General features: G+C 46.3%; 1 protein-coding gene across 1 annotated transcript in view; it reads right to left on the minus strand.

The window, feature by feature from the left end:
• The window catches only part of CELSR3 (cadherin EGF LAG seven-pass G-type receptor 3), a 192,911-nt gene that overhangs the window by 98,108 nt on the left and 78,889 nt on the right, over nt 1–15,914 (minus strand). The window lies entirely within an intron of this gene.

A 15,914-nucleotide genomic window follows, 5' to 3' on the forward strand; every position in this document is an offset into this window, starting at 1 on the left:
TTTTATAAATCGCACCTAACTTTAAGCACGGCTTATACAATAGCGCCTTTTTTGTCATCATTTTTTTAGGAACCATACGGAGAATCTATCTCCGAATGGGTTCTAGCAGGGTAGTTAGTGGGGTTCCTCATGGGTCTGTGCTAGGACCGCTGCTTTTTAATATATTTATAAATGATTTAGAGATGGGAGTAACTAGCGAGGTAATTAAATTTGCTGATGACACAAAGTTATTCAAAGTCGTTAACTCGCGACAGGATTGTGAAAAATTACAAGAGGACCTTACGAGACTGGGAGACTGGGCGGCTAAATGGCAGATGACGTTTAATGTGAGCAAGTGCAAGGTGATGCATGTGGGAAAAAAGAACCCGAATTATAGCTACGTCATGCAAGGTTCCACGTTAGGAGTTACGGACCAAGAAAGGGATCTGGGTGTCGTCGTCGATAACACACTGAAACCTTCTGCTCAGTGTGCTGCTGCGGCTAAGAAAGCGAATAGAATGTTGGGTATTATTAGGAAAGGTATGGAAAACAGGTATGAGGATGTTATAATGCTGTTGTATCGCTCCATGGTGTGACCGCACCTTGAGTATTGTGTTCAATTCTGGTCGCCGCATCTCAAGAAAGATATAGTAGAATTGGAAAAGGTCCAGCGAAGGGCGACTAAAATGATAGCGGGGATGGGACGACTTCCCTATGAAGAAAGACTAAGGAGGCTAGGGCTATTCAGCTTGGAGAAGAGACGGCTGAGGGGAGACATGATAGAGGTATATAAAATAAGGAGTGGAGTGGAACAGGTGGATGTGAAGCGTCTGTTCACGCTTTCCAAAAATACTAGGACTAGGGGGCATGCGATTAAACTACAGTGTAGTAAATTTAAAACAAATCGGAGAAAATGTTTCTTCACCCAACGTGTAATTAAACTCTGGAATTCATTGCCGGAAAATGTGGTGAAGGCGGTTAGCTTAGCAGAGTTTAAAAAGGGGTTAGACGGTTTCCTAAAGGACAAGTCCATAAACCGCTACTAAACGGACTTGGAAAAATCCAAAATCCCAGGAATAACATGTATAGAATGTTTGTACGTTTGGGAAGCTTGCCAGGTGCCCTTGGCCTGGATTGGCCGCTGTCGTGGACAAGATGCTGGGCTCGATGGACCCTTGGTCTTTTCCCAGTATGGCATTACTTATGTACTTATGTACACAATCTTCAAATTGTTAACGCTCACTTTCAAGGCTCACAGACAGGATCCCGCACTACTTTATCACTCTCACCATCCCATACTCTCCAGCTCGTCTTCTTCAATCATTAAAGACGAGATTCTATATAAGGCGCCTAAAACAATCCACGTGGAATTAAGCGTATTATATATGATTTAGGCGCGGAGTATAGAATGCACTTAGTCGATACTGGCGAACCAGCCTTGTGCTACCAACACAAAGATGAATCCCTACAGATAACTAAACAAACCTGCCATTCAAAGAAATTTTCTTTTCCCAGCCAGAGAACACCAGACATGTTCCTTCCCTGCCAGTATCTCCTACAGAGGAAGGAAGACAGATGTAGGAGACAGCACGGACTATGAGACCTTTAAGCATTTTGCCGCTGCGGGTTCATGCTTGAAAAGGCCAGGGCTAATTACATTTGACCTTCCTTATCCTGGCAAAGAGAGCTTGGTCCTGAAGAGACTGGAAATGTTTGTGCCAGGTTGCTGAGGCTTCTTTCCCCACCCCTGTTCCTTCTCACTTGCTAAGGAGCAGCAGCAGGTTGGCTGGTCAGGCAGGTTTATGTTCGCAAGGCCAGAGGCAGAAAGAAAGTAAGGGAAAGAAAAGCTTTTCTAGGAAACAAGCAGACTTATTCTGCTTGAGAAGACTAGATGAACTGTGCAGGTCCCTTTACCTGCCGTCATCTACTACGTTACCATGTTCATTGAAAGGCTGAGATTTGTCCAGGTGAAGACATATCAACCCAGGTCTGTTGGTGTCACACACTGCTGCTGTTCATTCCACTAAGGATGTTGTCTGCTTCCAGTTTCATTTCAGGACAGCCTGGACCAGTGGCGTAGTTACAGGTGGGCCTGGGTGGGCCAGGGCCCACCCACTTTGGACTCAGGCCCGCCCAAAATTGTGACACTTGCTGTGGCTGGTGGGGATCCCCAAACCTTGCCAGCTGAAAATTTTCTTTCCTTGGGCAGCTAGCGCTCTTCCAAATGTCAGCCAGCAGCACTTGCCTTGAGCTGACACAGACTGGCCCTTCTGCACATGCTCAGTTTTCGCACATGCAAAAGCACTGAGCATGCACGGCCTGCCAGCAGCAGCATCAGTTTGAGGCAAGTGCTGCCGGCTGCCGTTTGGAAGAGTGCTGGCTGCTTGAGGAGAAGGAGGAAATCTTCAGCTGACAGGGTTTGGGGATCCCCGCCAGCTCAAGTATTTAATATTTGGGGGTTTTGGGCAGGGAGGGGTGGAGAGAGGAGCAAACCAGAGGGGGACCGGGGGGCGGTGAATTCCATGCCCGCCCACCTTGGGCTCTGGCCCACCCAAAATTGGCCATCTAGTTACGCCCCTGGCCTGGACTGATGGTGGGTTTACCCCCACTGACTGGATGGATCTATAGTAATGATGTTCCCTGAGAAAGACAGAACCTACAAGGAAAAAGCGGATACCCCAAATCCAGACCTGCCTCTTGACTAAAGGTGTTTGTCAGATTACAGGAGATTAATCTGCCGCTATGCTTAGGGCCAGATGCACTAGGAGAATTGTGCCATTTTCTCTCAATAGGGGAAATGCATAGCACATCTGGCCCTCCATCCCTTCCCACACAGCACAGGCCAATTCCTTCTGTCACGGGTCTCTGCTACTACTGTCTAGCAAGGGCATTATGCCATCCTGGCACAGAAGGGAATGGCATTAAATCTCATCAAAATCTTTTCCTACCTTATTGATTCACCCTATGTCCAGTGGCAATCACCTAATGTGCCAACCCCCAGAATTCTGAGCATATGGCTGATGCTCCATCACAGCTGCTGTGCCCAACCGTCTCACCAGCTTCACTAAACGATTTCTCCTTTACCAGCAAACATGAACATCTTGAGGGGAGGGGTAAGGTGGGGGGACGGCCACTGAAGACAATCAACATTTTGTTCCCAGAGCACCAGTCAGGAGGTAAATATCAGACGTGAGAAAGGATGTTTGCATTAAATTCAAAAATAGCATTTGTACAAGTGATATTAGCAATAAATACTGTGGCAAATTTCAAAAATGATTTGGCAGGCTAATTAAGTGTTATCCCTATAGAACAAACTTCCCTGTGCAAAGCAGCTAAATGAAACCCAACAAAAAGAGGGCAGTGGGTCAGAGGTGAAATTAGTACATGGAATGACTTAGTGGGTAGAGCCACAGATTGAAACTAGAGTGCAAATCCTTCTCCCACTTTTGCTTCCTGTGATCTTAAGTCAAGTGGTGTGATAGCCGTGTTAGACCACTTTTAAAGGTAATAAATAGAAATAAATCAAAACAGAGAAAAGAAAATAAGATGATACCTTTTTTTATTGGACCACGGAGAACGTGGTGAAGGCGGTTAGCTTGGCAGAGTTTAAAAAGGGGTTAGACGGTTTCCTAAAGGACAAGTCCATAAACCACTACTAAATGGACTTGGGAAAAATCCACAATTCCAGGAATAACATGTATAGAATGTTTGTATGTTTGGGAAGCTCGCTAGGTGCCCTTGGCCTGGATTGGCCGCTGTCATGGACAGGATGCTGGGCTCGATGGACCCTTGGTCTTTTCCCAGTGTGGCATTACTTATGTACTTCTGTAATACATTTCTTGATTAGCTTTCGAAGGTAACCCTTCTTCTTCAGATCGGAATTAAGCAAATGTTGACAAATATCAGAATATATAAGTGAAACACAAAAGCACAAACCACTTCACTCTCCAATGCCTTAGGGGTCGATAATCAGAATGATTTATCTGGGGAGAAGCTCCTGCCCAGTTAAATTGCACTGGTCGGCCTGGGAGCAGAAAGGCAGCAGCACCTAAATACAGAGTATCGCTGGATACCCGCTCTGACTGTCATGGTACTTCTCTGACTGCCACAGTACCCACTCTGACTGCCACGGTACTTCTCTGACTGCCAAAATACCCATTCTGACTGCCATGGTACTTCTCTGACTGCCACGGTACCCGGTCTGACTGCCACTCCCCTTCGGCCATTGCACACTGCCCCTGGCCACTGCCACGGCCTCAGTGGGCGCTTCCTGGTCCTACCTTGAAGGGACCTGGTGGCCTAGTGGCTTCTTCGGGGACAGGAAAATCCCACTCTTTCCTATCCAATACCACTATTCTGCCTGGTGCCACTGTGTTTTCAAGATGGCAGTCGGGACTTCCCACGGTAGTCTTACGGTCTCGATAATCTCACGAGACTGCTGCAGGGAGTCTGAGCAGCAGCCATTTTTAAAACACGGTAGCACCGGGCAGAATAGTAGCAGCGGGCAGGAAAGAGTATTGTTCTGTCCTGCCCCCCTCACAAAGGCCACTAGAGCACCAGGGCCCTTTAAGATAGGACCAGGTGGGTTGTAATGTGTGGCAGCAGCGGCAGGGGCAACCAGGCAGAGCTTCTGGGTACTCTAGAGCCTCTGGGCCCTCAGTATGTCTTTCCAAATTCCCTGAGGTTACACAGGTATAAAAGTAAATATTGGGATTCTCAAGCCTATCTGGTGGGCCAACACATAACTCCCTATCCACAGGAATTCAAATACTATGCAAATTGTACCAGGCCATTTCAATAATTACTAAACTGCCCAATACTATGTTTATAAATCTGAGCCAGGATAAGTAAGGAACAAAGGTGATGCCACAAATTGTTTAGCAGCCGAAAGGCAGGGCTACAAACCCAACCCTGAAGGATTCACAAGATGGATGCCCATGGGCAGGGTTACCATACATCCGGATTTACCCGGACATGTCCTCTTTTTGAGGACATGTCTGGGCATCCGGGCGGGTTTTGCCAGTCCGCCTGTTTGTCCGGATTTCTGGACAAATGGGTGGGCGGGTGGCGGACCTATCCTAGCCTCCCCTCCCCTTCCCTTACTTACTATCTACTGCCCTGGTGGTCTAGTGACCTCTGAATCGGGACAGGAAAGAGCCCCCTCTTTCCTGCCCGGAGCGCTGCTCTTGCCTGCATCCTGTTGCTGTGTGATGGTCTCGGGATTCAAAATGGCTGCCAAGAGTTGAAGCAGCCTTGCGAGACTTCAACTCTCGGCAGCCATTTTGAATCCCGAGACCATCACAGCAACAGGATGCAGGGCAAGGGCAGCGCTCCGGGCAGGAAAGAGGGGGCTCTTTCCTGCCCCGAAGAGGTTACTAGACCATCAGGGCAGTAGATAGTAAGTAAGGGGAGGGGAAGTGACAGGGGGAGGGGAGGGGAATATGTGACCCGGGGGAGGGGAGGTGACGGCGGAGGGGAATATGTGACGGGGGCGGGGTGACAGCGAGAAAGGTGCATGGTGTGGGCGGGGCAGGAGGCGTGACATGTGTCCTCTTTTTCAGAGGACAAAATATGGTAACCCTACAGTAAAGGGACAATGCTGGTATGGTCACCACCGGTCAAGCCCTAAGTTCAGCGTCTCTACCTATATGCATAGCAGCACTGCATAAACAGATCACGTTATTATCAGCAGACTTGGTCACCGTCTCCTTGTTACATTATGGTCCTAATCACCAGGCAGTGTAGTGAAAAATGCCCCCATCAGGCCTCAGTGGACAGGAGGCACTTTTCAAATTGTTCAAGTAGGTGTAACCTTTCCCCAGAGGCCCTGTATCTAATTTCCAAAGTTGAATGTAGCATCACAGGTACAAAGCACCCGTGGACTCCTACCTTTGTTTTTTGTTTTTTTATCTTGGTAGGCTTTCTATGGAGAACGATGCAAGATTCATGTAGAATTTAATACTACAATCTACATGTCCTATTTAGTGTACCTCGCTCAGAGCATTATACGCAAATCAAGAAATCCAATTATGTGAATAAATCTCACCTACAGCGTGCCCTCAGGAACGCCTCCCCTCCGTCTGTTCAAAAGATACATGTGCAATTGGAAATCATTGTGTACTTCTTGTCAGATAAGGTGAGGGTAATTTTCAAATAGCCCTTTTATCTAAGCAAATTGCTATGTGCCCAGGTAAATGGTTGGCAAATTACCCTCTGAATCTCTAATTCTTGCAGCACCGAAGTACTCATGAGAATGGCACAGAGCAAGATAACACATTAACAGAGCTGATAGAGATGGAAGGACGAGGTTCAAAGTATTTTGGTAGTATACCCAAGAGCTGACTATTAAATTGCATTCTCAACCTTAATAATGCCTAGAAAACACACTGTTAAGGTATGTTAACTCCCTTCTGTTCTTTAACAGGGCTGTTATCATGCAATACTCTGCATTTCTGCATGGAAACAAAATATATGGCCAATAGGCCATCATCTTGAAAGGTCAGGCAAATCAGCTCAGTTAAATTTTGCAAACAAAAACACAAAAAAATCTTAGCTACAGTTCCAGAAAGTGTAGTTAAGTCTTCTCGTGATTTAAGTCTGCGATTTTGTGCAGAAATCACCCACAAACACAATTTCAAAGAGATAGTCACAAGTAATTTGGAGATTTCCTGCTGAAAACCTTCCCCTTTGAAAATAGCTCTGGATCCATGGTGGAGATAGGTCTGCAGGTAATAAAGGAGGTGATACGGGTAAAGGGTAGGGCAGACCATCAGAAGTAAGCATGAGATGTCATTTTGAAACCCCAATGCCTTCTTTCTAACTCTTCCCCCACCCCGCCCCCCAATTCATCTAGACCTGCAATTGTGTTAGAAACGCCTCCCCGGGCTCCAGTCCAAGGGCAATTTTTGAAAGGGAAACTGCACAGTTTCCTTCTTAATATCCACTTGAAGACCTACAGGTACGAAGCACCTCTAGGCCTGAATAATAACTAAGATGGATGGAAATTGTCAAGTACAATATGGGAGCGAGGGAGTAGTGAGAAGAGACAGGAAAATGATGTGAAAGAAGGGTCCTTTATTGAAGTAGACACGGCACCGTGTTTCGGCAGCACAGCACTTTACCTTGACGTTCACGGCTGATCCTAGAACATTAAGTTCTTAGGTTACAGTTCGTGGAATTTTTCATTGTGTCCTACGTTTTACCAGTGCATTATCAGTCTTTTTAAAGTCTTGCGCCTGGTTAGATATTTGACATTGAATCGTAACAACAAACAGACTCCTGAGGCAGACACTATTGCCGAACCGCGGTGCTGTGTCGAGTCTACGTCAATAAAGGGCCTTTTTTACATCTTTTTCCTGTCTCCCTTGGTTCTTAGAAGAGCCCTGTTGGTCTCGCTACTCCCTCACTCCTATACCGTTCTCATAGTAGACCTTGTTTCTCCACCTTGGTGGTTGATTCTCAAAGAACAACATGTACATGGCCTGGTATTGCAAGAGGAAAATGAAAAAAAGAGGAGGGGAATCCTCACGTACACCAAAAGCAATGAACAAAAAAGCGAGGACAGGTTGAAGAGGAAATGAGGAAGTCTTTAATAATAGCTTGAAAACAACCCGACACGGCCGTGTTTCGGCATCAAAGCCTGCATCAGGGGTAAAATAAATCTCTTGTATTGGAGCTGGTGGATAAACCAAGAGAAATATGGCTATGTGGCTTTCTTAAGCTGAAGAAACAAAAAAACTCAGCTGTAGAACGCCGTATTGCAAGAAAAATATTCCCACAGAGCTATCTGCATCTTAATGCCTCAGACCCACAGTCCCCAATTGTGCTTTAAATTGTGCGCGTTAACTTGGCCACATGGCCAAACTGTGCACACAACTTAATTGATTGACAAGCCAATCAGCACCATTAATTGGTACTTAACAACCAATTAGAAGCACTAATTGGCTTTAATTAGAATTTACACGCACAACTTTCTAGGCATATTCTATAATGTGCTGCATGTAAATTCTAATGCATGCAGCCAAAAAGGGGGCGTGGCCATGGGTGTAGAATGGGCGGGTTGTGGGTGTTTCAAAAAAACTGTTATACAATACTCCCGATCTGTGCCTAACTAAGGCACAGGTATTTAGGCCTGGTTTCAGTTGGTCTAAATAGGTGTGTCTCAATTTTAGCCGCAAGAACAGCGCATGAGCATATTCTATAAACTATGTCTAACTTTAGGCATAGTTTATAGAATCACGCTAAATGTGTGGTTTTTTGGCACCATCTTTTAAGGTGTCATTTATTTATTTATTTGCTGCATTTGTATCCCACATTTTCCCACCTATTTGCAGGCTCAATGTGGCTTACATTGTTCCATCATGGCGATCGCCATTCCGGAGTGAGAGATACAAGTGGTTTTACATCAAAGATCATGGTTGACAAAGTAGATTAAGCAGTCAAGTATAAAGAGTTCATAATCGGAATAAGAGATAAAGTGGTATTGCGTTAAAGTTCATTCATGGTAGAGTAGGCTTTGGTAGTTGAGTATAGAGAGTTAGGTTTTATTCAGTTCAGACTTGAGTTTCGTTGTCTGGTAATTAGGATGGATCGCTGTGATATGCCTTGTTGAACAGGCAGGTCTTCAGTGATTTACAAAAGTTGGTTAGGTCATGCATTTTTTTCACAGCGAGTGGTAGTGCATTCCATAATGCATAATTTATAGAATTTGTCCCCTGGTGCCAAAATTACTTTTGGGTGTCAGGTGCTCCACCTATGACGTGAGTGAGTAAATGCACCTGTCACTTTAGCCTGGTTATGCCAAAGACCTATAAGGCTTTCTGCATAGGCATTATAAATATTTTAAAAGACAGATTTTCACAAGTATTACAAAATATATATTTATACTGAAAATAAGCGACAGCTTAGTCCTCAGATCAAGCAGGACACAAAATTTGGGCCGAAGTGGGCTTCTTATCAGCTCAGCAGTACCAACAAATCCCTCAGGGATCTCAAGGGGTTAAGGATATACAAGACAGTTTTTTAAATAATGAGTATTTCTGCTGAAAATGAATGCAAGTAGGAGGCAGATAAGGAATGGCTGTGCGTCTTCCCGCAAACCCCTCAGAAGTCATGTGTGTTTGAATTAATAATCCTTTATCGTTGTCAGAGGCGGGTGGCTGCATACCAGGCATTACACTGAAGAGAAAGCAGATATCTAAACAAAGACACAGGTAGCTCATTCAGCTGAGCAATTGGGTTACTTTGACCACCTGAAACCCAACCAAGGAATTTAACATAGTTCCAAGTGCAGGATCTGCAATGTATACAAAAAAAAAAAAAAGAACATATTTGAATGTGTTTTTAAGTGAAGAGTATACAGCTTGCTTCAAAGAGGTCATAGGAATTTCTTCACCGATTGTACCAAGCAATGTAGTCCAAGACCAAGAAAATGTGTCTGAAAGATACAGAAATATTTCCCATTGTTTTTGGGTGCCACAGGTTTGATAATAAAGAACATCCAAGTGCGTTGGATAAATTGCCTATCCATGTTACTTTTTATGAACTCCAGAAGGAAGCTCTTTTTGATACATTGCAAGTACAATGTAACGTGGAGGGGCATAATCGAACGTGAATGCCCATCTCCATGGGCGTCTGTCCGAGAATGGGTACATGAAGGGGCGGGACAGACCGTATTTTCAAAAAAAAATGGCCGCCCATCTTTTTTTTTTCGATAATATGGTTTGTGCCTGGCAAATGCATCGGAGTTGTGTGGATTTGAGCTGGGCGGTTTTGTTTTTTAGCGATAATGGAAACCGAAGGTGCCCAGCTCAAAAATGAACAAATCCAAGGCATTTGGTCGTGGGAGGGGCCAGGATTCGTAGTGCACTGGTCCCCCTCACATGCCAGGACACCAACCGGGCACCCTAGGGGGCAAATGTAACAATTAAAAAAAAAAGTCAAATACCTCCCAAGTCCATAGCTCCCTTCCTTTGGGTGCTGAGCCCCTCAAATCCCCCCCAAAACCCACTGCCCACAACTCTACACCATTACCATAGCCCTTATGGCTGAAGGGGGGCACCTACATGTGGGTACAGTGGGTACTGGGGGTGGGGTTTGGAGGGCTCCCATTTACCACCACAAGTGTAATAGGTAGGGTGGGGATAGGCCTGGGACCACCTGCCTGAAGTCCACTGCACCCACTAACAACTGCTCCAGGGACCTGCATACTGCTGTGATGGAGCTGGGTATGGCATTTGAGGCTGGCATACAGGCTGGAAAACAAAGTTGTTAAAATTGGGAGTTTTTTGGTGGGAGGGGGTTAGTGACCACTGGGGTGGTCATCCCCGATTCCCTCCGGTGGTCATCTGGTCATTTAGGGCACTTTTTTGGGACTTGTTTGTGAAAAAAAGGGTCCAAAAAAAGTGACCTAAATTCGCGCTAAAAACGCATTTCTTTTTTTGATTATTGGCCAAAGGCACCCATCTCTCCTCAGCCGATAAACACACCCCAGTCCCGCCTTCACCACACCTCCAACAAGCCCCCGTCAACTTTGTTCGTTTCCGCGACGGAGTGCAGTTGAAGACGCCCAAAATCGGCTTTCGATTATACCGATTTGGGTGCCTTTGCGAGATGGGCGCCTATCTCCCGATTTGGGTCGAAATCTGGGCGCCCATCACTTTCGAAAATAAGGCTGATAGTAACATAGTAAATGACAGCAGATAAAGACCTGTATGGTCCATCCAGTCTGCCCAACAAGATAAACTCATTTTACATGGTATGTGATACTTTATACCCGGGTTTGATTTGTCCTTGCCTTTCTCAGGGCACAGACAGTAGAAGTCTGCCCAGCACTCTTCTTGTACTAAAAGTTCTGAAGCTAACGTTGAAGCCCCTTAAAACTTACACTCAAGCCCATCCCTATCTATTCAGTCACAATCAGGGCATAGACCATAGAAGTCTGACCAACACCAGTTTCACTTCTCAACTACCAGCGTTGCCACCCAATCTCCGCTAAGATTCCATGGATCCATTCCTTCTAAACAGGATTCCTTTGTGTTTATCCCATGCATGTTTGAATTCCATTACCATTTTCATCTCCATCACCACCCGAGGGAGGGCATTCCATGTATCCACCACCCTTTCCGTGAGGGTTAGCAGTAAATGAGAGCCTGAGATCATGCTCCACATACACTGGCTTTGGAGCGAGGTTCATTATGGCTTATGGTTTATAGTTTATTTAGTATTTCATACCGCTTTTCCTGAAAGCATCACAGTGTGGTTTACAATAACATTCCCAACAAAACATAAAAGAAAAGAGCGCCAACGCCAACAGAAAAGCATCACACACACAACAAACAACAAGAAAGAAAAAAAAACTCAGCCATCGATCCAATCAAACCAAAACAGTCAGAGCGGTGAAGTTGAGGCCCCGCCATCAGAAGTAGGCCACCACCTCCCCGAATGCCTACCGAATGAGAGATGTTTTAAGTGCAGCTCAAAATTTTGGATAAGACAATTCAAGTCGAACAGATGGAAGGAGAGCATTCCGTAAAGAAAGTGAAGCGCAATTCCTAGCAGCTTCCAACGTAGCATTCCTAGAAGAGGGAATTTGCAAATGAAGATCATTACGAGAACGAAGAATTCGTGGGGGAACATACTGTCATGGTATGCGCAAAAATAACCCATTTGAAGACATTGCCCCCAAAGATGAATCATTCTTAAGCGGTAACAGAGGACTGCTGTTCTGATATTTAGAAATAAAGGACCTAGAAACAGACCCTAATGCCCATCTAGTCTGCGGAAATAAATTGGCCAATGACCTCAGTTGATCTGTGACTTCCCCCATACCTCTTTGCAAAGAAGGATCCTCTGTGCTCATCCCAGAATCCTGTTGCTGTTTTTGCTTCCATCACCTCCACTGTCAGGCTGTGCTATAGAAACCTATCAGCATAGATTTCACTGACAATCAACTCCGCCACTTTTGATTTTAGCTTGAAATAACTATGAGTTGTCTTACAGGGATGGCAATTGAACTGCTCTCTTCACAGCGAGGTTGCATACATTGACATTCACTCAAGGGAAAGGGAACAGTAGGAGAACAGGTTGAGAAGAAGAATGTACAGCTAGCAGGGTGCACGAAATAATCCCCGTCTGACTGCCAGAAATGCAGCATGGCTCAGAACAATTTGCCTCTACAGCTTAGATGAGCTTCTCTGTGGGAAAGGAGGAGGGTCAGAAATCCTGCTCCTCATTTGTAATTTCAGACTTCAAGGTGAGATGCAGCATGGGTTTGTGACTGTTCCCTTCCTATGCTAAACTTAATTAATGTCCTTGCACTCTCTCAGACACTAATTGGAATGCCATGGATTTCCTTCCTAAGCTGTGTCTTCATTTGCATCTCAAGTGAGCCACCCAAGGCCACCTCCTCTTGTAGTCCCCCCCCCCCCCCCCCCAGTTTGAAACCTCCAACAGGGGACTTTTGCTTTCCACTGTTTCTCCACCTACTCGCTTGGATTCATGACACAAACACCCGGCTCCCAAGCAGAGCAAGAGATCCTGATACCCCCTCGCACCCCCTGTGCTCCTTCCATGTCCCCTTACTCACTCTTCCTCTACTCACTCACTTGGTTGGACACTACCCAATCCACAGCGTTCTGCTACTTAGATCCTCCCTCCCAGATAACATTCAAAGTACAAAAAATAACATTCAAAGTACAGTACGAAGCTGATTGTCCGGACTATCCTCGGCAGGGGGTGATCCAGATAATTATAAATCCGGATGACTGGACAAACCTATGAAATATTAAAATTGCTCACCAGTCTGGAGCTGGATAGAAAGAAGGTCTCTTGAAGCTCTGCTGAGTAGCGCATGCCTCATATTGACGTGCATGCATGTAAATATGACTACGCATGGCACGCAGTCACTCACAATACAGTGGAGTGTTGCAGGAGCTTCTTTCTATCCACCTCCGGATGATTCTGCATCCTTCTGGTGAGCAATTTTAATTTTTCAACTATCTATGGGAAATGAGGGGGTGGGGGGAGGTGATAACTGGCCATCCGGATAATCGGCATTCAGATAATAGGCATCATACTGTACTCCTCCATCAGTTGGCATTTATCTGATCTCTCCCCTACCTCCTCATCCCCTCTTCTTTCTGCACTCCCACTTCCTTCTACCAATTCTTATTTCTCTAATGATGACCATTGTAACCTGCCTTTAGTGCCTTTGTTCTGATTGTAAACCTCTTAGTGGCACTATGTGTAATTAAGGGGCCCATCAAGTTTCCGTTAATAAATAAATAAATAATAAAAGACACTAGGAAGCAGATGCTCAAAACTCCAGTGCAGGAAAATACCATCGTTACAGTGCGGCAAAAGAATTTCCCAATACTCAGTGCTAATGGCATGCAAATTTTATGCACACTGCTAGCGCTGAGCATTGGGAAGTAAGGAGGTAGGAAGGTACATAAGTATTGCCACACTGGGAAAGACCAAAGGTCCATCAAGCCCAGCATCCTGTTTCCAACAGTGGCCAATCCAGGTCACAAATACCTGGCAAGATCCCAAAAAAGTACAAAACAGTTTATACTGCTTATCCCAGAAATAGTGGATTTTCCCCAAGTCTATTTAATAACGGTCTATGGACTATGCGCAGAAGGGAGCCCTACATGGCCAGGGGGAGTAAGCATCAGCTCTGCCTTGCCCAAATCAAATCCCTTCTCTCACCGCTGCAGAAATGAGGTCGTCCCTGCAAAGCGAACATCTTTGCCTGTCCCTCCCCTCGGCTGATGATTGACTGCTTCACTAATGAGGGGCTGTCACTGCACTCTCAGGAGACTCTCTGGTCCCGGTGGGTTAAGACATGCTAAGATTCAGGCTCTTGCATTACTCTCTCCCACCTTTCCTGTCTCCATCTGTCTCTGTTTAGTTTTTTTTTTTCTTTAGGTAAAGTTGCTTTAGTAGGTCCATGCTCAGGCTGGCACAGCTGATCCTTCCCTGCTCGCTGGTGCTTAGTTGGGACGGCAGGCAGGAACAACAGAGGTCCAGCACCGCACAACACCCTAACACCAGCACCAAGCCGGTGTAGGGTTGGCTGAGGTAAGGGTGCCCTTCTGAAGGGTGCTGTTGTCCAAGCATCAGGGAGGAATAGGAAATGAAGCCAATGACTGGTACTTTTTTTTTTCCCCTGTGGCCTAGGGTTACCATATTTGCAGATACAAAAAAAAAGACACAAAAAATAAAAATGGTTGCTACCTTTGCTAAAGAAATGTTTCATCATAGCCTTTACTTAATGAACTCACATGAACTTACTTACAGTACAGCAGTAGACAATCTACTGAGGGCTGCCGAGAGACTGAACTGGGCCCGGAGCAAAGTCGCCACCGGGGCCCCCCCTCAGGATCGTCGCTGTCGCCGCCGGGCCCCCCCCCCATGATTGTTGCTGCTGCCAGGCTCCCCCAGGATCGTTGTCGCGCCTCCTGTCACTGACCTGCCCCCCCCAATCGCTGCTGCCATCACCCCACCCTCCGTGATCTCTGCTGCCGCCCGCCCACCATAAGTACCTTGGCTGGCGGGGATCCCAAGGACCCAGGCAGAACAGTTCATCCTCCAGCGCTGCCGTGTAGCCTTCCCCTGCGGCTGCTTTTTCTCGCAGGTCGCACATGCGCGGCCTGAGGGGAAAAGCAGCCGCAGGGGAAGGCAATGGAGCAGACTGTGAAGAAGAGCAGTCTGCTGTGCCTGTTCCTGAAGGTCCTCCCTATCCTCCACAGGGGGCCCGGCGCCAGAGTTTTCTCCCTCCTGCTCCTGTTGGGACAAAATCACCCGGGTCCCGTCAGGAGCAGGAGGGAGAGAGACCCTGGCGCCAGGCCCCCCTTGGAGGCCCGAGGCCAGGGAATTTTGCCCCCCCCCCCGAATCCCTCCCCTTGGTGGCCCTTAATCTACTTTTTAAGAACTTCTGGATTTGAGTTTGACTGAATCTGAGCCCAAGCGTACTTATAAGAAGAGTGAATATCCCTCAACAAGTATGTCTGGCTTCTGAGATACCTGTGAAAGTCTTTGCATGACATATGCTTAAAGTTGTGCTGCAACAAAGAAAATTCCTTTGACAGATTCAACCAGCAGGGGAACAGAGATGAGATCAACAACGCCTTCATCTCTCTTTAGCAACCCCATGTGTCCAGACTGACTAATAGGCTAGTGATGGCTTCTCTCATTATGTGGGTTGGTGTGTTGGTCATAGGCACATACAAGAAAAAGAGGACATTTCCCTAAAAATTAAAAAACCTGGAGGACGTATCTGAAGAAGTCCAAAAGGAGGACATATCCTCTTAAAAGAGGACGTATGATAACCCTACGCCTGCTCTGTGATGACCAGCATTGTCGTTCTCTTCTCTCTCCACAATACAGCATTGCAAATCACAAAGCAAGCTCTGGAGCGCTAACAAATACATTTTGAATATAACCCTGCCCCCTTGACAGACCCCTTGAAAACTCCCCAAACCCCCCCCCCCCCCCCCCCCCCACCACCCAACTCCACTTACATCTCCCCTCGATCCCCTCCTAAGAGAGAGAATGCAAAACCTAGGAGGTTTAATAAAACCGCCCACTGAGTTCAGCCCAGATAATGGGTGAGATAGGCTCATGCCGCTTCCTATCATTAAACCTCCTTGGGCCTCCTCTCACTGTGCCACCCCTACTGCCTTCCCATTGGCTGGATCCTACCTACAATCTATGTGATTAGAACTGCCTTCCAGTACTCCACTCCCACTGCCTTCCCATTGGCTGGATCCTACCTACAATCTCTGTGATTAGAACTGCCTTCCAGTACTCCACTCCCACTGCTTTCCCATTGGCTGGATCCTATCTACAGTCTGTATGACTAGAGTTGTCTCCCTGTGCTCTGCCTCCATTGTTTTCCCATTGGCTGGATCCTGCATAATGTCTGTATGACT

The sequence above is a fragment of the Microcaecilia unicolor genome, chromosome 6, assembly GCF_901765095.1.
Source record: "Microcaecilia unicolor chromosome 6, aMicUni1.1, whole genome shotgun sequence".
Taxonomy (NCBI): Eukaryota; Metazoa; Chordata; class Amphibia; order Gymnophiona; family Siphonopidae; genus Microcaecilia; species Microcaecilia unicolor.